The 25,062-nt window shown below is 37.3% G+C and overlaps 2 pseudogenes; both read left to right on the forward strand.

Annotated features, from left to right (window-relative positions):
- The first annotated feature begins 15,882 nt into the window (after nucleotides 1-15,882).
- Nucleotides 15,883-17,997, forward strand: LOC105884137 (polypeptide N-acetylgalactosaminyltransferase 11 pseudogene; annotated as a pseudogene).
- A 917-nt stretch (nucleotides 17,998-18,914) lies between these two features.
- Nucleotides 18,915-19,699, forward strand: LOC105884136 (ribosome biogenesis protein NSA2 homolog pseudogene; annotated as a pseudogene).
- Nucleotides 19,700-25,062: the final 5,363 nt, after the last annotated feature.

Raw genomic sequence — 25,062 nt, forward strand, 5'->3', positions numbered from 1 at the left:
GAGATATCACTTAACCCCAGTGAGAATGGCCTTTATCAAAAAATCTCCAAACAATAAATGCTGGCGTGGTTGCGGAGAGAGAGGAACACTCCTACACTGCTGGTGGGACTGCAAACTAGTTCAACCTCTGTGGAAAGCAATATGGAGATACCTTAAAGCGATCCAAGTGAATCTACCATTTGATCCAGCAATCCCATTGCTGGGCATCTACCCAAATGATCCAGTGACACTCTACAAAAAAGACACCTGCACTCGAATGTTTATAGCAGCACAATTCATAATTGCAAGGCTGTGGAAACAGCCCAAGTGCCCATCAATCCAAGAATGGATTAATAAAATGTGGTATATGTACACCATGGAGTACTATTCAGCTCTAAGAAACAATGGTGATATAGCACACCTTATATTTTCCTGGTTAGAGCTGGAACCCATACTACTAAGTGAAGTATCCCAAGAATGGAAAAACAAGCACCAGATATATTCTCCAGCAAACTGGTATTAACTGAGTAGCACCTAAGTAGACACGTAGGTGCTACAGTAATAGGGTATTGGGCAGGTGGGAGGGGGGCGGGTATATACATACATAGTGAGTGGGATGTGCACCATCTGGGGGATGGTCATGATGGAGACTCAGACTTTTGGGGGGAGGGGGGGAAATGGGCATTTATTGAAACCTTAAAATCTGTACCCCCATAATATGCCAAAATAAAAAAAAAAAAAAAAAAAAGAAAAAAAAAAAAGAATTTCAGAATTTCCAGCAAATCACTAGAAGAAAGAGAGAGGAAAGAAACATATTTCCCTCAGTAGGAAGCATATAACCAAATAAAATAATAAAAAGCAGAAGGCAAAGAAGCAGAATGTAAAAATGATGAGAACATAAACAAAGTCAAACTTGGTTCTTTGAATAGATAAATTACACTGATAAATACCCACCGTTATGGTAGTAGTGACATGGGAGTATACATTGGTCAAAACTCACCAACTATACATTTTTAAATGCCACATTTTATTGTATGTAAGTAGGCCTTAAAAGATGTATTTAAAATAAAAAGGTGTAAAAACAACCATTATTTTCTTTTCATTCCCTTTCTCTCTTAACTTCTGCTCTTTACTGGCTTACTGATATCAGAATATTTTGAAAATTATAGAAGTTTTATTAATTGTTCTCATTGTGGTTGCTGATAATGTATTTTATCAATATCAATAGCATTAATAATAATTATTATCAATAATGATTTATTGTCATTATTATTAAATACTGTATTTAATGATAATATTTTCCAGAACAAGAAATTAAGAAAAATGCCTAAAGTCATAGAAATACAAATGATGGATTTACAATTCAATTGTATTGGTATTAATATCTATTTGAGTCTTTATCTGGGCCATGGAAAAAGATTTGACCAAAAGAAGAAAGCTTTTTGTAACTTTCAGTAGTCTAGCCCTGAATGTTACTGTGAAGCCATGCCTGAGGGAGCACTTGGTCACTGTCATGGGAGGTGTCCCTTAGCACAGGGAGGAGGGGAGGCTTTGAGGACAGAGTCTCCCTGTTGACAGCCTTGCTTAGGATTAATTGGCCCCTGGTTTGCTGTGATCTTAGACTAACTGTGCTAAATAGCCCACTGAGCAAATCCATCAAGGTTGGATGGGAAGGAATGTGATTTTTCCATCTGGAGTTTCTGTCTTTGTGAATTCTATGTAATCTCTATAAATATTTGGTGAAGAAAACATACATGTCTAATTCATGTGTTCAGCCAGAGAATATTTTGGTTTAATACAGTGGGCGTGGGCGTTAGAGATGTTTCTATAGAGAAAAGTGGAATATTTTCAATTTTTTCTTTTTAGAATGTTCTAGAAGCAGAAGTAAGAAACTTTCTGCTGTTATTTTAGACTCATTTTTAGAGTCTATCTTGGGCCTCTTTAGGAAAAGTTGGCTGTCTGTGAAGTATCTCCTCTCCCCATAGCTTTTTCAGCAGACTGAACAAGTCTAAAGTAAAACTAACACCTTGTGGATACAGTACATATGACTATCTTCAGAGTAAATTGAATTTAAAAAGAGAAAACTGTGAGCTTTGTATAGATGTCATCTCTTTTTTTTACAAGAAAAATGATAAATTTTCAAGCCAAACTGAACTATTTCTTCTTTCTTGCCTCCAACTCAGGACAACTAAGGGCAGTTGTCATCTAGTTCTGTCCCTTCAGTATCTTGCAGTTCCAGAAACATATTTCCCTCAGTGATGAAAAGATTCTTTTTCAGGATTCCTGAGCTTACAGCAGCCTCTGCTTGATGCTTGGCATATGCCGGCTTCATGTGCATGGTGGAGACTGATGCCTTCAATAGCAGTGTGGGTAGAGCACAAGAGAGGGATTGCTTTGGATCACACAGGTTTGGGCTTTCCCCTTGGATCCTTGCTAACTGTTCATTGGTAAACTCTGCCTCCCAGGTTAGCCTAAAATCTGCAAAGCAGTGCCAACCCAATGTGCCTATGAGACATTGTACAATCTAACGGACAAAATATTTTGATAGAAATTTGAGAGAATGTTATACATATGAAATACATAATGAATAACATAAACACACACACACACAAACACACATACACTCATTTTAACAGTGCAAGGTCATCAATTGTGACAGAGCTCTTCAGGGAAATCTGAGAAGGCCTTGATGAGCAATTGGTAATTTAACTGGGTACTCTGTGCACAGGTAGAAATGGAGGGTTGAGGTCATAGCAGAGGACAGGTCATTCAGCCTCTGGGAGATATGCAATATTCAGGGAGTGAAATAGCTAGGTGTTTTTACAAGGCACAGAAAATGTCAGGCCTGGCTGGAGCACAGAAGAGCAGGAGCACTGGGAGGACAAGTGGAAGGCAAATGAGGGCACCAAGTCAGGGCTATGAAACCTGCAGTGATCTCAAGATGCAATGCATCTCAGCCATTGCATTTGCAAACTGAAGTAATCATGTTTAATATTTATGAATCATCATGTTTTCCAAAATGCCCACTTTTCCTTTGCAAGTGCTAAAAAGGAAGTAAAAAGAGGGAGAAGACAGTAACAGTAAGAAGAGGAAACACCTGAATTTGGGTCATAAAGACACACAATAGCCTGTTAAAGACACACAATAGCCATTTAAAAAAGGTCTCTGAGAAACCACTTACATAAAATCTAGCATTGATTTTTGTTGGTGCTGTGATTGTTTGAGGGTCTTCTTCAAAAATTCTTTACCTAGGCTAATGTCTAAAAGAGTCTTCCCCAAATTTGCTTCCAGAATTCTTATGGTCTAATGCCTTAGGTTTAAGTCTGTTATCCAAAGCGAGTTTATTTTTGTGATAAGTGAGAGTTGGGGATCCATGTTTACTCTTCTGCATGTAGCTATACAGTTTTCCCACCACCACTTATTGAATAGAGGTTCTTAACCCAGTATATACTTTTGTCTTCTTTGTCAATGATTAGATGACAATATGAGTATGGTTTTATATCTGGGATCTCCATACTATTCCAAAGGTCCTATTGCAATGGTCCTATTCCAAAGCTCCATATCTCTGTTCTTGTGCCAGTACAATGCTGTTATGGTTACAATATGCTTATAGTAAAGACTGAATTCTGGCAGACTGATGCTTCCCAATTGTTTCTAGGCCACAGCAGGTGCACCAAGTAAAACCTCCCTTCAGGAGCAGCTTCCCAAGTGTGGAGGAAGAGCCCTGAATAACATGCTACTATCTCCCCCTAGTGGCAGAACATACAAACATAGAAGCACACACATACAGGCTGGTGGGCAACAGCTGAGACCTGCCTTGCTCCTATGACCACTTTAAGGGGGAATAGAATCCAAGTAACCCTCGGAAGATGCAAGATCCTTCCTAAAGACTGGGGAATTTGTATTCCTCCCCCATGACCGAAAACCAACACAGAGGCATCAGATTACCTCCATACTTGGCCCCTCCACACTACGTACAACCAATGACAGAGAGAGTAACCCTGCAGGTCAACACAATGCCCTCCACCTCAAGCTATTAGAGAGCTATTATTTAGATTGATGAGATTTTAAATTTAATTATTGATTCATATTACTGGCAGCTTTCAAATTTGATGATTGATCAATCATATCAACCATTTATTCTTGAAGCTAACTCTGCATATTCCTTGATCCAAACTGTAAAATGTTTATGAACATTGAAGAAGATGGTCATTCTCTGTGCAGGTAAAAAGAGATATATGCCTGTGTGACAAGGTGTTTACAGCTTCCATGTCTCAGTGTGCCCTTTTCTTTTCTTTGCATTCACACCTGGATTGATATGGTGGTAATTCTGACCTGTCTGCTACCAAAATAACCTGTTATATTCTAGGACCAAAGATAAAATTGCAGAAGCCTAGCTTTTAACAAGTGACCAAAGATGAAATAGAAAACCCAGGTAACATATTTACAAAAAACTCTTTGCTGCTATTATACTACTTGCAAAATAGGCTTCTTTTGAATGATTTATGTATATTTCTTCAGAAGATTTTATCATTTGCTCTCAAATGTTTTTTTGCAAGAATCTACAAGTATAAGAAAGCACAAGCATTTCCTTCATTTTATACAACATTATTAGAATGAGGCAATGGCCATAGTTTTCCCAAAACTTTGTACTAGATTTGTTTAAATGTAAACTGAAATCAAGAAAATACATAACACAATATACCAATATAATGTGACATATAGATGATCTTCACAGTAACTTCTTCTAGATTGATTTACATAAATTTGAGAATCCAAACTTATTTAGTACGTATCTTAATGCATTAAAGTTGATAGTGAGGATTACTATAGCTCTTTACAAATTCTACCTTCTGTTTGTATTTTTAAATGCTCTGGTCCTTATAGATGTTTTATTTCTGTTAATTTTTTATTTTTGTAAAGTAAAATATCCATAGCACACTGTTGTGCAACCATCAATACTATCCATCTCCAAAAATTTTCTTCATTCCACACTGAAATTGTGTATCCATTAAACAATCATTCTGCATTCTCCCATGCCCTTAAGCACTTGTAACCACTGTTATATTTTCTGTCTCTATGAATATGACTATTCCTGGTGCCTCATAAAAGTGAGATCATAACATATTTTTCTTTTATGTCTGGTTTCTTTCATAGCTGAGCATGTCTTCAATGTTCATCCATGTTGTGGCATGTATCACAATTTATTCATTTTTAAGGCTGATTAATATCCCATTGCAGGTGATATCACCATTTGTTTATTAACTCATTAGTTGATGGACACTTAGATTGTTTCTACCTTTTGTCTACTGTGCATAATGCTGCTGTGAATATTGGTGTATAAATATTTATTCCAGTCTCTTATTTCTATTCTTTTCTTCATATGCCCAAAATAACATTTTGGTATATAAAGTAATTATCCCTTATTAAAAAATGTGAAATCATGTTCTGAGAAATCAAGTTACTCATTAAATTCATGAAACCAAACTTATACCCTATTGGAAGGAATATTTTAGTTTCTGTGGAAATAGAAGTTATGAAATTTGTTAGGTATAAGATCTACTGAACCTTAAGAAAAATAAAAACATCTGTTTCTGCCTTTGGATTAATTACATTGATCTATTCTCATTTTTGTAACACACATAATTTTTATTTGTCAATTATCCTTAATAAAGTGGAAAAAAATTACAAAGACCTAAAATAGGTGATTAACTTCTGGAGGTCTGGTAGACTAAACACAAGCCTTGGAGGGTTAGAAAAACTGCTGGTTTTCTGACGCTTGCTTTGGGGCAGGGGAGATGGGAAGTGAGAGAAGTGGCGGAGGACATTGCTGGCACGAGGATCAACAGTGGAGAAAGTGAGAGCAGCAGCAGCAGCAGCACTGGTGGTGCATAGGCATTAAGAATAGAGGAAATGAAATGCTTGTCACCATCTGCTTTCCCCAGGAAGTTTAAGGATTTAAAATACAGTGAATGAAACTAGAAACACCACAGTATGCACTTTTACAAAAAGTTACCTAAGATCAAATTTAGTTTTACTGATACATTTCACAGAAAGAAAAGAGGTATGGAGAGAGACAATGATTTTCCACACAGTAATGTGAGTGGGAACAGAAAGGACAATCTCCATAAATGTGTACAATAATGACCTATGCATCCATCCCATAGGCAGAGGTCCTCAAACTTTTTAAACAGGGGGCCGGTTCACTGTCCCTCAGACCGTTGGAGGGCCGGACTATAGTTTATAAAAAAAAAACAAAACTATGAACAAATTCCTATGCACACTGCACATATCTTATTTTGAAGTAAAAAAACAAATGGGCAAAAACACCCGCATGTGGCCCGGGGGCCGTAGTTTAAGGATGCCTGCCGTAGGGAATGCTTCTTCAGATAATTACAAAGGAGAGTGTACATTGGGAATGTACATTTCTTGAATGTATTTGGTGTTTATTATTTGCCAGAAAATTTTCTGTGAGCTTAATTTACTTTATCCTATTTAATTCTTAAAACCTCCCTCTACGTTAGGTTCACTTATAATTCTGACTATAGAGTTGACATTGAGTTATTTATCCAAGGACACACATTTGGCATATATAAATTCTGAAGCTCAAATTACAAACCAGAATTTAGAGGCTGAGCTTTCCAAAACTATACTATTTACAGGAATACCAGCCCATCCTTGCAAAATTACAAAGCCGAACAAAACAAAACTGGTCATGACTGAACGCAAGGTAGGCAATTCACCTTCTCAGCTTATTACTATCTTTATTTGTCAGAAAAGTCCATTCAACCACATGCAGGTTTTAGAGACAGTATTTTTACTTTATTGTGAAGATATTAACTTGGGAAAATGTGATATTTCTTTAAAATTTATCTTGTTTGGAAAACAATCTGATGAATTTATTAGATATTTATTAGCACTTCAAATCCCTCCTGCATCGTATCTATGGTCAATGCTCAATTATTGAATAAAGCTATTGTTTACATAGGAAATAGTTATTACAGTAAAGAGAGTTAATAGAAACGTTTAGGTATGGATTGTGATCATATGTTTCAATAGGGTCTTGGTGAAAACTCAAAACTCACATACTGTATAAGTGATTTATTTTTATCTTATGTTGTTGAATTTGGTATAATATAGATCTACTTGATTTATGTTATTTTAATTGTCATGTGGGATACTTACCATGGATTAACATTTTTTGAGAATTTCTTGATGATTTATTTGATCTCCTTTAATATGTGAATAAATTTGAAGTATTTTACAAATGTTTGAATCAGATATATTTCTTTTTTCAGAAAACACAACATTGATAAAATATAGAATTTTGTATCCTTCAGATGAACTGATAATTTTTGATAGTTCAGAGTAATAATAATGCTACTAAGACATTTTTAATATGAAATATTGCCTCAGGACTTCAGTGTTATACACAAGTCTTGTAAGTACTCAAGGGGTGAGCAAGTGAGATCCTCCGGCAGGAAGTTATCTCTTCAGTGCTCAGACAGCTACTGTGAGTATTTATTTTCCATTACAAATTCAGATATAGCTTCATTATTGTGAGGACATTTAATTATGTATATATGCAATTAAATATCAGAAGCCCCAAAGATAGAACACATTATTTAGGCAGCTGTCTTTCCTATTGATTTATCCTAAAGTTTAAATTTGATTTTCTTTTTTTTACCCAGAAATATAATGTTTCCTAGAAGTAACTGATGGTCCTAATGCTGTCACCTTACAGGCCACCACCTGACTGACAGCTTCAGGAATCTGAAATTCCCCTATTTTCAACTCTTTCATACCCCCAACAAAAATGCTTGCCCATTTTAAAGGATATGTCATTTAGCCTATGGCCTTCCCAGGTTTCTATCTACCTTTTTTCAATTATCTCTTATTTTTTTTCTCTCCTCACTTTTATTCTCTTTTTCCCGCTTGAGTCTAACTTAGCTCACCTAGAGGCGACCTTCCCAAATGTGGACACTATAATGGAGCATATTTAAAATAATTATGTTAGTACAAAGTTGCACATGTTATACAAAAATGGCCCCAGTTCACATCTGAAAGGCCCCGCAGCTTATTTACTTTACTCAGGGTAGAATGAATGCCTTGTATTCAGCATGAACTAAGACAGGCAAGAACTAATGAACAAAATAACCAATCTATTGATTTTAATAATCAAATAAACCTTAGCACATTCTAAAGCAGACTGATTAATATAAAGATGATCTACCAGCAAAAATGGCATCATGTAAAGTAGGATAAATGTGTCAATGACAAAAATGCAGAAACTTTATCTAGAAAAATCATTACATTTCCAGTAAGGAATATACAACAGGAAATGATTTTCCCCAAGTTCACTAACATCAAAATCAACAAATATTTTCAGATTTTTAACATTCTTTCTACTATACCACGATTTTCCCTAAAATCTTTATTTTGACATTCTCTATTGATCATTGTAAAAACATAATAAATTCCAGACAAATTTGAAAAGTGGAGAAAACGTACAGTGCTCATCCACTTTGACTTGTATTATCAATTTTTTGTCTTTAATAGCCTAGATTGCAATAAATGGCAATTCAGTGTGTGAGTGTGTGTGTGTTTTAAAATAAAATATTGCCTTCATTGGACCTGATGGCTGGTAAGAATTAAGTAAAACTATCTCCATTCATTGGCTCTCTCATGAGCTGCAAAATTCACTTTAATTAAAGTATAATAAGCATTCCATCATTATTCACAGTGTGCCTGGTTTTTTCACTGCTGTAAATGAGTTATCCCTAGATGATAGGAGCTATCTGAGATATCCTAAAGAATTTCAGAAAGCCAAATATATGAATATCAGCCTACAATTTTAAGCTCCATGTACTAAGTATTATTTTATATCTGTATATAACTAAAGCCAAAACATATGAGACTGTTTTCATGGTAGATTTTAGAGACCCGAATAACCTTCAAGACAAAAATATAATATCGAGATGCAGTCTTTGAGAGATACTCTGCAGAGATACTCTGTCTTGATTTCAGTAGATCCTCTCACAGATATAGCTGCTCTTATATACCTTCCAGTTACAATGCTGAGGTATCATCACTGTAGCTGAAGCAAGAAATTTGTGAAAATGAAGAGGGTAGCTGTGGAAGGACATGCCACACAATTATTTTCTAATGAGCTGCTCTGTGTGAGGCCCTGTGGGAAAACACTATTGACTAAAGCTTTGCATTCTTGACATCTTCTGATCATCTCAAATTCATTATCAGAAACTTTGTTTGCAGGCCCTGACACCTGAGGTCAATACCTTTAGAAGAACATGGAAAAGAGGAACAATGTGACAGAATTTGTCCTCCAGGGGCTCACACAGAAACCTGAGTGGTGGAAACTTCTGTTTGTCATGTTCTTACTCATGTACATCCTGACAGTACTGGGCAACCTGCTCATCATAGTGACCATCGCGGTCAGCCAGTCCCTAGGATCCCCCATGTCCTTTTTTCTGACTTATTTATCAGTTATAGATACTGTCTATTCGACCACCACTTCTTCATTCGTTAGTTCAATTTCTTTTTATTTATCAGCTCCCTTTCTGTGGCCCCAATGTCATTGACAACTTCCTGTGTGATATGTATCCCTTGTTGGAACTTTCTTTCACCGATACCCACCTGATTGGGCTTTCCATGATAGCTAACGGAGGAGCCATTTGCACTGTCACTTTCTTCATTCTCCTCCTTTCCTATGGGGTCATATTACACTCTCTGAAGGCTCAGAGTTTGGAAGGGAAACGCAAAGCCTTGTACACCTGTGGGTCCCACATCACTGTGGTCATTTTATTCTTTGTCCCTTGTATCTTCCTATATGCAAGGCCCAGTTCTACCCTTCCCATTGATAAATTCATGACTCTGTTTTTAACTTTCATAACTCCCATGATGAAACCCACGAATCTCTACCCTGAGGAATGAAGAAATGAAAAACGCCATGAGGAAACTGTGGAGTAAAAAAGTGACCTTGGTTGGAGAGGGACTGTATCCTAATGGCAGAACATGACATTCATTTTTTCATAGAAGGAAAGAATACTTTCATTATCAGTTACTCCATTTTTTATCATTCCTTTAGATAATGTAGGCTATTTATTCTGAAACAGCCATATAAATTAATATGTATTGAATTGGATTAGGCTATAACCCTTGGAGATCAAGAGAATTGCATAGGTTTAATTAATCCTTATACTGTTTATGTAATCTTACTAAGTTAAGATTATTTGTCTGACAACAATTTTTACTTTTATTTCAAGTTCTCACTATTTTAAAAAAATATTTAAATTTTTCATTTTTCTTCCCAAAGAGCCATAGTCTTAATTACAGGCACCCAACTGAAAAACCACAGGTGGAACCAACCAAATAAATAGCCTGTTATTCTTCTCTTCCTTCCCTGATTGGGAGCATACACCTGTTGGCCAGATGTAAGGCAGCTGGTTAAAGCTGACTTTGAAAAACAGCCTCTCAAGGAGGAATAGATTGAGAGTAGATCCAAAGGAGTGAAAGGAGTATACAGAGTTTACTTTCCAAAAGTTTCAGTTGTTTTCTAAGTAACATTGTGAAACCCCCTTTTTGGAGTTACCTGTAAAAAAAGAAAACAGAGGAAATAAGTAGAGTCCTCTGACTTATTTATTTACCCAATCAATATTTACTAAATACCTTTGTGAGTCAGACACTGAAACAAGTGCTGGGCATAAAAAGGTGAACAAGACAGACACAGCCCTGTTCTCTGCAGCTTAGTTAAAAAGCATTTAAGCATAACCAAGGGACAGGGGTGAATTTGAATTACTCTGTATATCAACAGTGTGCAGATAAAAATGAAGAGTTCTAACAGAGTTTTTAAAAATGTATTGAAGGACGAATTTTCTATTATTTCTTACTGTCTGAGAAGGAGTCAAATATTTATAGGTCAGTTCTCTCTGCCTGGATGTCCTCTAGCAACCAGGAACTCAGTGTCCTCATAAGAAGCTGAATGAGACAGCTTCAAAGATTTATTCTCATATTGTTTTATAAGATAAAAAATGTAAAGAATGTTTCTTCTCCTCTGGTGTACCATGGAAGAAAATATATTCTGTTATTAAAATGCCTTTGGCTTATCTGAAAACCCAATATAGATAGTGCTCATAAACATTTCTATTAAGAGTTTTATTTTTAAAGGATAATCCACTGCTTCTGAATTTGGCATCAGCATTGGAAGAAAAGAAATCAGAATGAATGTAACTGAATTCATTCTGAAGGGACTGACACAGAATCCTCAAATCCAGAGAATTCTGGTTTTGGTGTTACTTATCATCTACATTGTCACTGCTGTGGGAAACCTGCTCATTGTGGTGACCATAATCTGCAGCCAGACTTTGGACTCCCCAGTGTATTTCTTCTTGGCTTTCTTATCTTTGATAAATACATGCAATTCCTCTTCCATAATCCCTAAAATGCTAGCCTGCTTGCTCTCTGAGACAAAAACTATCTCCTTCAATGGTTGCATGACACAGCTCTTTGTTGAACATTTCTTAGGTGCTTCAGAGATTGTCCTCCTGGTGGTCATGGCCTATGACTGCTATGTGGCCATCTGTAGACCTCTGTACTATGTGACCATGATGAGCCACTGCATGTGCTGCCTCCTGGTCGAGTGTGTTGGACAGTAGGTTTTCTCCACTCTATTGGGCAGATTGCAGTTGTTTTCTGGCTCCCATTCAGTGGCCCTAACATCATGGATCACTTCATGTGTGACATTTCCCCCCTGATATGACTGGCCTGCACTGACACTTTCCTTGTTGGTCTCCTGGTTGCTGCCAATGATGGAATGTGATCACCCAGTGATCACCTTTGTAACATTGTTGATATCCTATGTGCTCATCCCGTGCTCCTTGAAGACTCACAGCTCTGTGGGGAGGAAAAAGGCCCCTTCTTCCTGTGGCTCCCACATCACAGTTGTTATTTTAATCTTTGTGCCCTGTATTTTTATGTATCTGCAGCCAGTAGCCACCTTGCCTATGGATAAAGCCATAGCAGTGTTTTATACACTTGTCACTCCCATGTAAAATCCAGTCACCTACACAGTACGGAATGCAGATGTAAAACATGCTATCAGAATGTTATTAAACAGGAATGTAATTTCAGGTAATACATGATCTAATATAGCATGTTATTTCCATCGTACATTTTTCAATTTCATATTTCATTACTTTAAAGTCTTTCCCCCACCTCACTCAACTCTCAGAGCACTTTTGCAAGGTAGGTACTATTATGATTATTCAATTTTACAGATGAAGAAAACAAAATTTAAAAAAGTTAAGCAGCCAGTCCAATGTCAGAAACTGATCTAGTGCTCAGATCTGCATTCATCTGGATCCAAATCTGATGCTCTTTCAAAAATATCAAATGTATCAGAAAAAAAACAGAACATTTAGATGAGAACCCCTCTTTTTTGCAATAAATAAAAAATTTTTCTCCTCTAATTGCAGAGTTGTGTAATGTGCCTGCATATTTAAGCAGTATTGCTTACTAGGATCTAGGACAGTGTGGAATATATTAATATTATAATTTAGAAAGAAGATCTTGCCTATACTCCCTTGGCACACACTTGATATATCTCATACTTAAAAATGTATTGGGTTTCTTCTACTGAGTAAAAGTTGTCAAAATTAATTGTATTAAAACTATGTGAAATTTTTAAATGTCCTTACATGGATACAACTTTATAAAACTGATATCTAATGTTCTCATTTTACAGAAAAATGGAGGGTCAAAAGGTTAAATAACTATTAATAAATCATAGAACATGTACATACAGAATCCTTGAGCCCAAATGTGCTTACTCCATATCCTATATATTTTTACTATAGAATATCTTGGGACTCATGTTTAATTACGTTTTAGTATATAAAATATTTTTGTTCGTATATTATAAATGTGACAATTTACTAGATTAAAATCATTAGTGGCAATTAAATGCAGTTATTGTGCAACAGCAAATACTAAAATTCATCCATAAAATAGTTTCACTATTAAAAATCAAGTTGTACATTTAGTTCTTGAATCTGGTATCCTTTTGAAACTGCTTTAGGAAATGGTTTATAAAGTATATGGAAAGAAAATGGGAATCATTACTCCATGGTAAACCAGAGAAAATGTTTCTCAGCTAAACCACTTACCCTACGTACAATATTTCTAAATTAGAATCATGTTATTTGAGTATCACTGAGTGAGAAGCAATTTAGTTCTTATTTTCTGGCTTAGGTCCATTTTTTAGTCCTTAGGAACGACAGGTACCCTGCAGTTAGATGGCACAATTTTGATAATAGTCTGAAAGGTGAAGAGAGCACCAGACTACATGTCAGAATAACTAGGTCCTTATATTTCTAGGTGGCCAAAATGAGTGCTAGTCCCTTTTCCTCATCTGTGTGATCAGATAGCAGGATCATGGGTTACTGAAGAACACAGCTTAGCTGTGCAGCAAATCTTTGAATGGGTAAGACCATGATCTGGATTTGTGCTTGTGGTGCAACAGCTTGGCCTGGCTCCAGTGGATCTCTGTCCCTGGGAAAACCCAATCACTGCATGGTGGATGGGAATTCTCTGGTACTGTGATGAGCTCCTAGGTCAGCAGAGACACAGCCACAAAGGGATGTGGTTGGAATGACGTAAGTCTGCACACTGTGGAATTCTGTGCCATGTGAAAATGGCACTTTGCCCTCTTATAGCCCAGGTCCATTCCCCAAAGGAGAACAACTCATTAATGAACTTTCTTCTCAAAGGTGGATTGGAAACTGCTTACAAATTAAGCTCAAAATACAGCCAAATGGCAGGCACAGTCCCATGAAAGATTTTGTAAACAACTAAGCTGGCTACATTTTTTGGCAACTTTTCCAATGGAGATGAAATTTAAGTTTTCTGACACCACAAGCTTGAATCCTATTTAAGTCCTAGGACACTTGGCGTATTAGTTATCAATGTTTTGTTAGAATCATTAGAAACTCTAGTCCTATCAAATCACTCTGCATTCAATGGTTAGATTATTTGTTCCCTGTGCAGGTCCTGACTTACTTTGAAAGTCTGGTGTGTCATGAAGGTGGCCTTAAGAATTTATTTGAGAATGAAGCATGTTCCTGTTAATTTGAGCCACTATTTAAAAATTTTTGAAATAATTGAATCATTGAAATGCATGCACAATTACATTATATTTAAAATATGTCATTAATACACTTGTTCATTTTTCTATATACACAATTGTGCTCCCATGGTGGAGAGACTTGAACTATCAACAATTTTGGGCTTGATTTGCTTTATCTCTTTTGTCAAGTTGTCAGAAATTAAGTGCCTTCCTTTTGGCTTCTATCCAGGTAATTAAGATTAGCAAATAAGAATTTGTATATTGCAGAGGTGTGCTTAAGAAGAGGAGGAACAAGAATAACTCATATTTCTAGAATGGTTTTAGAGACACTATCTGTTTCTGCTCTTTCACTTGATTCTATCTATCTATCTATCTATCTATCTATCTATCTATCTATATGGTATATGTATTTCTGCTTTCCTCTCGTACCGAATTTCTTTCACTTTTATTTCTCTAATAGCTCTCAAGAAAGAAGTTATGTGGTATTTCCCTATTTTAATTAGTTAATGATACTTCAAATTCTGATTTCATTTTTAATGCAAAGATTAATTGGGTTTTAAACATATTTATCAATATAAACATACACTAATTTATTTGTGAGCAGCTGCATAAATGCTTAATTTGATGCTGATGATTTGCTAGGGAGGGGTGGTGAAATCAAGGGAGGTTGTTCAGGGACTCAGCCCTCTCCCTCCAGAAGCATTCCAAGAAAGCATTAATTTTGGTATCTACAGTGGTATAGTAATTTTCATCCTATCAAAGAGCTACTGTAGTTAATTCTATCTCCAAGCATCTCTCAAGGAAAGCAAAGCAAATTAAGAAGCCTATGAACAGTAATAATCCTTTTTAAGTCCTTAAATAGAGATGCAGGCTATTGATGATACATGTGCTCAGGTTACAGACCATCTTAGGATACAGGTCTACTGATCCTTGTTAAAAATGGTGGTCCTGGGGCATGTGCTAGACCATGACTATCACCTTTTTACAATTCAAGATTCTATTCAAGAAATTGTTTAGCTCCATAAGAAATGCAGATGCAAGATACACACATGAATATAAAGTGAACTTCCTGGATTCAAAACCTAACTCTATAACATATTAAATGTATAGTCTTTAGCAAATTGATTATTTTGCTATTTCACAGCCATAAAATATGCCACATCTTAACCAGATGTGAGGATTACATGAGAAAACATATATAAAGTACTAGCAAAATGTCTGGTACATAGCAGGTGCTGTCTAATATATTAAGAACTACTCGGACATAAAAAAACAATGGTGAACTAATACATCTTATATTATCCTGGATGGAGCTGGAGCCCATTTTTTTTAACTAAAATATCACAAAAATGGGAAAAAAAACATCACAGTAATCATCATTAAATTGGTACTAAACAATCAACACTCATGTGTACATATGGAAGTAACATTCATCGGGTATGGAGGAGGTGAGAGGGGAAGTGGGGATGGGTAAATTCACACCTAATGGGTGCAGTGCACTTGTCTGGGCAATAGGCATGCTTGCAGCTTTGACTCAGGAGGTGCAAATGCTATTTATGTCACCAAAGCGTTTGGACCCCCATAATATTCTGAAATTAAAAATAAATAAATAGGCCGGCGGTGGCGCGGCGCTCGGCAAAGGCTGCGGCGCAGGGGCTGGGCGAGGAGGGACGATGCCACCGCGCGAGTCCCGGGAGGCCGCGCTCCTGCGCTGCGGGCGTCGCGGAAATTGGAAATGGCCCTTCAGCTACGCTAGGTCTATGATGGGAAGTGCCACAGCTCGATATTTCTGTTATGGGTGCCTTTTTACATCCGCGACCTGGACAGTTTTACTTTTCGTTTATTGCAACTTCAGCGAAGTGACTCAGCCACTTAAGAATGTGCCCATCAAGGGGTCTGGGCCCCATGGACCATTTCCCAAAAAATCCTATCCCCGGTTTACTCGTGGTCCAAATCGAGTATTAGAGCCACAGTTCAAAGGAAGCAAAATTGATGATGTGATAGATGGTCATATTGAAGATCCAGAAAACGGCCGTCTGAAATTCTCTTCTGAATTAGGTATGATTTCTAATGAACGCGATCAGGAGTTGAGAGACCTGGGCTATCAGAAACACGCCTTTAATATGCTTATCAGTAACCGCTTGGGCTACCCTAGAGATGTGCCGGACGCAAGGAATGCCGCGTGTAGAGAACAGTCCTACCCGACTGACCTGCCAGTCGCTGGTGTCGTTATCTGCTTCTACAACGAAGCGTTTTCCGCCTTGCTCCGGACCGTGCACAGTGTCATCGGCCGCACTCCCGCACAGCTTCTTCACGAAATCATCCTCGTGGATGATGACAGTGACTTTGATGATTTGAAAGGAGAACTAGATGAATATGTTCATAAACACCTCCCTGGAAAAATTAAAATAATAAGAAATACAAAGCGTGAGGGGTTGATTCGAGGAAGAATGATCGGAGCAGCCCATGCGACAGGAGAAGTGCTCGTGCTCCTGGACAGCCACTGTGAAGTGGACGTGGTGTGGCTGCAGCCCTTGCTGGCCGCCATCCACGAGGACAGGCAGACCGTGGTGTGCCCAGTGATCAACAGCATTAGTGCTGACACCCTCGCCTACAGCTCGTCCCCTGTTGTCCGTGGAGGGTTCAACTGGGGGCTGCACTTCAAATGGGACCTTGTTCCCCTTTCTGAGCCAGGAGGAGCAGAAGGAGCCAGTGCCCCCATAAAGTCACCTACAATGGCTGCAGGATTATTTGCCATGAACAGACAGTATGTCCATGACCTTGGGCAGTACGACAGTGGCATGGATATCTGGGGAGGAGAAAATTTGGAAATATCATTTCGGATCTGGATGTGTGGAGGCAAGCTCTTCATCATCCCTTGCTCCAGAGTGGGACACATTTTCCGAAAAAGACGACCATATGGATCTCCTGAAGGCCAGGACACCATGACACACAACTCTTTGAGACTGGCACACGTCTGGTTGGATGAATACAAGGAGCAGTATTTTTCCTTAAGACCTGATCTCAAGACCAAAAGCTATGGAAATATCAGTGAGCGTGTTGAATTAAGGAAGAAATTGGGTTGCAAATCATTTAAATGGTATTTGGATAATATTTACCCAGAGATGCAGATATCTGGGCCCCATGCCAAACCCCAGCAACCCATTTTTATCAACAGGGGGCTGAAACGCCCCAAAGTCCTTCAACGTGGAAGGCTCTATCACCTCCAGACCAACAAGTGTTTGGTGGCCCAGGGACGTCCAAGTCAGAAGGGAAGCCTAGTAGTGCTCAAGGCCTGTGACTATGGTGACCCAAATCAGATCTAGATTTATAATGAAGAGCATGAATTGGTTTTAAATAACCTCCTGTGTCTAGATATGTTGGAAACTCACTCGTCAGACCCACCACGACTCATGAAGTGCCACGGGTCAGGAGGGTCCCAGCAGTGGACCTTTGGGAAAAATAATCGGCTATACCAGGTGTCAGTTGGACAGTGCCTGAGAGCGGTGGATCCACTGGGTCAAAAAGGCTCTGTTGCTATGGCAATCTGCGATGGCTCCTCCTCCCAGCAGTGGCATTTAGAAGGCTAAGGTGGGCGCCATGGCTGGAATGGTGGTCCACTGGGCTTTGCTTCCTCTGCAAGCCAGCTTGGAGAGGATGACTATCTCCCTGTCCTGGAGATGCCTGGGCATGTTGGCAGATCTGAGAGACCACAGGTGAAGAAGTGTGTTTCACTACGATCATGTCTGAGCTGCTAGTAAAGAATTTCTTGATTATAGAGGGAAACCAGAATATAATTCTAAAGACTTGGGTTTGTACAGAAGGACAAAACCCAGGAAATGGACATTTCTATTCAAATTTATGCCTCTTTTAAAATTTCCTTTAATGATGGAATGGTTTTTATCTGATCAGGAACTTGTATTTCTTTTCGTAGAAGACTTCATAGGAGACTTTTTTTTTACTTCTATCATTTATTGAATATGTTCTAAATAGATAATTTAAAACAACTGAATCCACATTACTTTTAGCTTCAGAAAGGCATCATTTATAAGGCAATATTTAAGAGGCAGTTGACTATTATAAATTATTTTGATGAATTATGATACTATCTATATTGAAAATAAAGGATCCTCTTGATTATTTAAATAAATAAATAAATAAATAAATAAATAAATAAAGGGAGCCTAGATAGATACTTTTTATGATTTATATAAACCTGTAATGCTAACAAATATTTTAAAAATTATCATTAGTGGGATATGGATAACTGTATATACACGTATCTCTAGATAGATCTTATATTGATTTTAATTTAGCTTTATCTTAAGACCAATAATACACATATTAATTACGCCTTCAAGCAATTTTATGAGTAAATAATTGTATTAAGTTAAATTAAAATAAACTATAATTTTTCACCTTATCATTTGTTTAATATAATCAAGATTAATAATATTTAGTGTTAGTAAGGCTGTATGGACAATTATTCTTTAATATACTACTGATGGGAATAAAATCTGGTACAGGATTTTGAGAGAGTGATACTATACAAACTATCAAAGCTAAGCATGGGATTTTGTTTTTACTCTGTGCTGACATTTCTAGGAATTTATCCAACAGAAATATTAAATCAGTGCAAAGACGTGAAAACAACCCAAGTACCCATCAGTACATAAAAGTATTAATAAAACGTGGTATATGTATAACATGGAGTAGTACTCAGTAATTAAAACGATAAACTAGAAGATCAAGAGCTTCTTGGTCCTGGAGAAGTCTCGAGTGGCTCTGGGCTGTCACCATGCCACAAAATGAATATATTAAATTACACCGTAAACGCTATGGGTATCGTTTGGATTACCATGAGAAAAAGAGAAAAAAGGAAAGTCAAGAGGCTCATGAACGGTCGAAGAAGGCAAAGAAGGTGATTGGTCTGAAGGCTAAGCTCTACCATAAGCAGCGCCATGCTGAGAAAATACAAATGAAAAAGGCTATCAAGATGCATGAAAAGAGAAACACCAAACAAAAGAATGATGAAAAGACTCCACAGGGAGCAGTACCTGCCTATCTGCTGGACAGAGAGGGGCAGTCCCGAGTCAAAGTAGTTTCCAATATGATTAAACAAAAAAGAAAAGAGAAAGCAGGAAAATGGGGAGTCCCTCTGCCCAAAGTTCGTGCCCAAGCAGAAACAGAAGTATTAAAAGTTATTCGAACAGGAAAGAGAAAGAAAAAGGCATGGAAGAGGATGGTTCCTAAAGTCTGCTTTGTTGGAGATGACTTTACAAGAAAACAACCTAAATATGTAAGATTCATTAGGTCAATGGGCTTACGTTTCAAGAAGGCCCATGTAACACATCCTGAACTGAAAGCTACCTTTTGCCTACCAGTACTTGGTGTAAAGAAGAATCCCTCATCCCATTGTATACAACTTTGGGTATTATCACTAAAGGAACTGTCATTAAGGTCAACGTGAGTGAGTTGGGCCTTGTGACACAAGGAGGCAAGGTTATCTGGGGGAACTATGTCCAGGTTACCAGCAATCCTGAAAATGATAGATGTATAAATGCAGTCTTACTGGTTTGATAGCAGTTTAATACAAGTAACTTCTTATTGAAGACTACATACTAGTTGGGAAAACCACCATTACTGTGATGTTTCTGAATGCAACCAAATAGCCTTACATGTCTGCAGCAATCAAAAGAACCATTTATCAAATTGTATAAAACATTAAAATGGTCCAGTTTAAAAAAAGAAAAAAAAGGTAAACTAATACGTCTTGTATTAACCTGGATGGAACTGGAGCCCATTCTTCTAAACGAAGTATCACAAGAATGGAAAAACAAACACCACAAGTACTCACCATTAAATTGTTACTAATCGATCAACACTTACCTGCATATATGGAAGTAACATTCACTGGGGATCAGGCAGGTGGGAGTGAGAGGAGGAAATGGATAAATTCACACCTAATGGGTGTGGTAATGCTGTCTAGAGAATGGGCACCCTTGTAGTTTTGCCTGGGGCAGTGCAAAGGCAATTTGTGTGACCAAAGTGTTTGTACCCCCATAATATTCTGAAATTAAAAAAAAAAAACAGTGAGTAAAGATTTCTGTACAGTAATGTTGATTGCAGCATCAGTGTGTATGGCAGCATATTAGAAATAGCATAAATTTCAAGCAAAAATAGGCTGGATAAAGGAATTATGATGCAACTATAAAATGGTATTATGTGCGATAATTAAGAAGAAAATTTATAAACTCTTTCATGAAATAATGCCCATGAAACTACTAGATTAGAATTTCAGGCTGTGTGCAGGGGTCCATGCCTACAATCTCAGCATTTTGGGAGGCCAAGGAGAAAGGATCACTTGAACTCAGGAGTTTGTTACCAGCCCAAGCAACGCAGTAAGATACTGTCTCTGAAGAAAGAAAAGGAAAAGAAGAGAAGAGAAGAGAAGAGAAGAGAAGAGAAGAGAAGAGAAGAGAAGAGAAGAGAAGAGAAGAGAAGAGGAAAAGAAAAGAAAAGAAAAGAAAAGAAAAGAAAAGAAAAGAAAAGAAAAGAAAAGAAAAGAAAAGAAAAGAAAAGAAAAGAAAAAGAAAAGAAAAATTAGACAGGTGTAATGGCATGTGCCTGTAGTCCTAGCTGCTCAGGAGGCTGAGGCAGGAGGATTGCTTGAGCACAATGAGCTCTGATCATGCAACTGCACTCCAGCCTGGGTGACAGGATGAGACTCTCTCTAAAAGAAATAAAAATAAAATTTTATGCCTCATATTTTCTATGCTTTTATATATAGTAAAATACATAAATGATTGTACATATACAATATTATCTCAAATGACCCTCTAAAGAACAAACACTAAAGTGGTTTTTGTCTTAATTTTTAATTGACAAATAATAATTATATGATGTATGGGCTACAATGTGATGTTTTGAGGTATGTATAATTGCATAATGATTAAGTCAAGCTAATTTTTTCCATCACTAGTGCTTGTGTTTGGGAGTGATCCTTTGACGTTAAACATTTTATCACTGTATATAAAATATTTTTCATGGGCCATGCTCTACTTTCCTAATTTATAAAAATAATAGTGAAAACCCTTATATTTTATTTAAACTATTTTCCTTTTGGTTAGAAGCGTAGAACTTTAGGAAATGGTTTTGGAAGACTTGTTTTTTAAAGTCAATTCAAAATGTCACAGCCTGCTGTGTGTTGACAGGGAAAACCATGGGGCAACTTGCTGCCTCCCTGCCGCTCCGCATCCCCGCAGGCTAGCACTGCAAGGGTCTCGCTGGAGGCCACAGGTGGGTATGCACTGCTGGGGCCAGGCCCCCCATGACGCCTGCTGTCTGGCCCCAGGTCCCAACATCCACTGTCCGGCCTGTGATCAGTGCTTGGCCCCCTGCTCGGGTCCTCCAGCCTGGCTGACTGAGCGACTTTCATTGGATACTTTTTGAACCCCACTGTTGTTGATTGGATGTTAAAGCTTGTTGCTGATTGGATGCTTTTTGAGTCCTACCAATGGTATAAAAACTGGAGGAGAACAAGGAAAGGGAGTCAGATCCTCAGGAGCCTGCTGGAAGTCAGAAGTCAGAAGTTGGTTGAGCCTGCTGGAAGACAAAGACTGTTCTCAGACTCTTCATGTGCCACTCGGTTCTTTCCCTGGTCAAGAGCTGTAACACTAGCTGTAACATTAGCTGTACACTTGCGGCAACATTGAGGAGTATTAAGCTGATATCCTGCTGATCAGGTGAGCACTCAGTAGCAGTGTACTTAAACACAGGTCTGTGGGATCCATGCAGAGGTGGGAGGGGGGTCTGTCTGAAGGTAGTTTGTGCTCAGTATCATTGTCCACATCCTGGGAAAAGATATGGGGATGCTGATCTAAGACTGTTACATTGATAAAATCATTTAATCCTTACAAAAACCTTTTGAGATAGGTAACATTAGTTTACCCTTCTATAGAAAATGAAACTGGAGCACAGAAAAGTTGTCTGTCATATCATAGGTACTCAGACATAAGAACTAACTGCAATGTAATCAGGAATATTACACAGGTAAAGATCACACTTATTGCCAGTGTACTTGAGTGCACGTACACAAGGCACCTTGGACCTAGGGCCAACGGGGGGGTATGTGACTAATTTTTTGAGATATAGGCAACATGAAAAACATTATGATGATTAATAAATATTTAAATATAATAAGTTATCATTTTATTATATTTTGCTATGAGTTTAAACATTAAAATTAAAGCATAATGCTAGACATTTAATATGTTTAATACACACACTCAGAAAAGCAACTGATATTAATAGAAAGTGTAAATCCTCTAGTTAATTACAGCCCTGGAAGATCTATAATATAATCCAAGTTTCTGTGTTGGCAAAGTCCATAAGTTTCAACTATGTACACCATGTTTTTCTGTCTTTGTGCCTTGCTAATGCTGTTGCCTTTGTTCCTCATTTTATAAGTTGCAAATTTATAAATTTAGAATTTTCTAAATTCTCACTCATGTCAAGGTCTAGGTCATTTCATATTCTTTGAAATTTGTAGATCATACTGACATGTTCCCATTCTGGATCTTATATCATACATGCATTGTTTCATATTTGTATATTAGTCTCCCTCATTATGGGTAGGGACTTCCTTACACACCACACATTCTCAGACATGTTATTAAACTAGTAAATTGCTGTTTAGGACACCAATGACCCCTGTGTCATTGGTCTTTCATTGCTCATTTCATACAATCCAGTAGCAACTTTTAACCCAGTTTTCATGGACCTACTCTCCTAACATGACCAAGATTCTCAAATTAATATCTTCAGTCCAGACTTATTTTTTTAAGTTAAGACCTGGAAATGCAACTTCTTCCAGGACACTGCCACCTCAATGAATAACATGTTTCTCAAGCCGAACAAATCTAAAGATGTACTCTTGGTACTGCTCCCATTTCCAAACCTACTCTACTCACAACACTTGCTAGCTCAGTTCATGACACTTTGATCTCTGTGTGTCATACCCTGTGTCCAGTCCATCAGGAAATCCTACCGACTCAACCTTCACATATACCCCAAATTCAACAACTTCCAGTGACTCTAGAGCTATCACCTAGTTCCAAGCTGTTATCATCTTTCACCTGGATTATTTGAATTCCCTCTCACCTACTCTCCCTACTTTTATCTTGGTATCCCCTGCTCCAATATTTGATCCTAATTGGTGTTTTCTCTTCATTCCATTAGATTTAGTAACACTTTGTGCTCCTGTGTTGATCTTAATCCTTCTGTGACGAGTGACGAGCCTTGCATGAGTCGAACCATTTTTCTTTCTCCTCAGTCTGGTCTTTCATCTATCCTCCCTCCTGGTTGTGGTATGTATAAGAGAGGTTTTACATGAACAAGAAAAGAATTATTCAAATTTTCTTGTATATTTTGTTCATCAGATATGTGACTGTGATCATTTTTAAGAAAGTATCTTTGAGAGACTCATTGGAAGCCAGTATTCACCTGAAGCCCAACAAAATATAAAGCATTCTATTAATAGTTTTGTCCTTTATATACAAGTCTACATCTCATTTTGGGTTAATTTTTATATAAAATGTGAAACTAAAGTAGAGGCTTATTTTGTTTGCTAATATATTGTTAAGAACATTTATTTATTTATTTATTTGAGACAGAGTCTTGCTTTGTTGCCCAGTCTAGAGTGAGTGCCATGGCGTCAGCCTAGCTCACAGCAACCTCAAACTCCTGGGCTCAAGTGATCATCCTGCCTCAGTCTCCCGAGTAGCTGGGACTATAGGCATGAGCCACTATGCACAGCTAATTTTATATATATTAGTTGGCCAATTAATTTCCTTCTATTTATAGTAGAGATGGGGTCTCGCTCTTGCTCAGGCTGGTTTGGAACTCCTGACCTCCAGCAATCTGCCCGCCTCGACCTCCCAGAGTGCTAGGATTACAGGCGTGAACCACTACGCCCAGCCTTGTTAAGGATTTTTAATGTGTAGTATAAGGGATATTAGTATGTAGATTTCTTTTATTGTACTATCTTTGTTTTTTATATCACAGTAATACCAGCTTTGTTAAATGGGATTGGGAAGTGTTCCCTCCTCTTCTATTTCCTGGAAGAGGTAACATAAAATGTTGATTCTTTCACAACATTGAATATAATTCTACAGTGAAGCCATCTGGGCCTTGAGATTTGGATTGGGGGGAAATTTAAAATTATTAATTGTTGTAGACCTATAGAAATTATCTACATTAGTTCTTTCCTTCCCTGTGAAGGATACATTCCAGGACTCCAAGTTGATACCCCAAACTACAGATAGCAATAAACCCTGTATACTATGTTTTTTTTTTTCCTATAGTTACATACATATGATAAATTTTAATTTATAAATTAGGTATAGTAAGATATTAACAATAACTAATATTAAGATAAAACAATTATAACAATATGCTATAAATACAAGTTATGTGAATGTGGTCTCTCTCTCTCAAAATATCTTATTGTGCAGTAGCACAGGTGACTAAAACCACTGAAAGTGAAACCACAGATAAAGGAGGACTATTGTTATTCCCATTTAGTGACGTGTAGCTTTTGATTCTCAAGGAATTGGTTTCCTTCTCGTCAAATATCTGTATGTAGTTGACAATAGTATTCCATTATTATCCTTTTGATGTCTGTAGAGTCTGCAATGATATCCCATTCTATTCTTTATATTGATAAATTGTGCCTTTCTTTGTCTCTTTGTCATTATTGTTAGAGGTTTATCAATTTTACCAATCTTTTCAAACAACTAGCTTCTAATTTCACTGATTTTTCTATATTGTTTATTGTGTTTCTGCTTTCTTATTCATCTATTCCTAAATTACTTTTATTATTTCTGTTCTACTGATTGTTTTTGGTTTACTTTGCCCTTCTTTTTCTTGATTTTTTATTTGGG

This window comes from Microcebus murinus, chromosome 4 (genome assembly GCF_040939455.1).
Source record: "Microcebus murinus isolate Inina chromosome 4, M.murinus_Inina_mat1.0, whole genome shotgun sequence".
NCBI lineage: Eukaryota > Metazoa > Chordata > Mammalia > Primates > Cheirogaleidae > Microcebus > Microcebus murinus.